Raw genomic sequence first — 896 nt, 5'->3', positions numbered from 1 at the left:
ACTTTAGCTCTTTGATCTCACAGAATCCCAAGATATGGACCAAGGCCAAGTCACAAAACAAGCCCCTTCAGAGGCACATACTTCCTTGCAGTGAGGCGTATCCTTTTAGGACACGGAAGCCTTCTGAAGCAGGGAATACAGGGAAATGTCATTTCTTTCAGCACTGTTTGACCCCAAGCTGTATAGAATGCAAACTACCTCCTTTGCCAGCCTGGGTCTGCCTCTACCTTCCAGGTATCCAGGCACCACTGTGCACTAGGCTGGACCGGAAGGAATGACGCTTAAACAGACAGAGGCTGGACTGGAAAGAAGGAAACCTAACTGAGCAGGTGGGTTAGCAGGATCTCAGCTGAGTGGGAAAGAGACAGCCATTTCCAAAGACAGTTTCTAGGGAAACCGCTGTCTTCATTGGGAGTGAACCAGGGCTATATAAACTTTGGGGAGTGGGAGGAGGTTTTGGGGGTGAGGTGCTGGGTATGCTCCATTTGCATGAAGAGGAATCCCATGTGCCTGCTGGACATATTCTTATAGGGAGAGAGGAAGTTTAACCTGTCATTTGGCCACTGGGCTATGTGACTAGCTCAAAGGTGGCAGACACAGGGACCTTAAGGCTTATGTGCACTGGGCCATGTAAGCCCAGAGCTAGGTGAAGCAGTTCTACCCCTGCTGCTGGTCTTAGGGTGAGATTGTCAGGGTTTGGGCACATCTTGACCTCACTCTAGTCCAGACTGAATCCCCTGTTGCACGTCTTTCCAGTCCCACACTTCTTTGCTTTTTTTTTTTTTTTTTTAAGATTTATTTATTTATATGTAAGAACACTGTAGCTGTCTTCAGACACACCAGAAGAGGGCATCAGATCTCTCTCTCTCTCTCTCTCTCTCTCTCTCTCTCTCTCT

This window comes from Mus pahari, chromosome 1 (genome assembly GCF_900095145.1).
Source record: "Mus pahari chromosome 1, PAHARI_EIJ_v1.1, whole genome shotgun sequence".
Lineage (NCBI taxonomy): Eukaryota > Metazoa > Chordata > Mammalia > Rodentia > Muridae > Mus > Mus pahari.
This window is presented reverse-complemented; position numbering follows the sequence as displayed.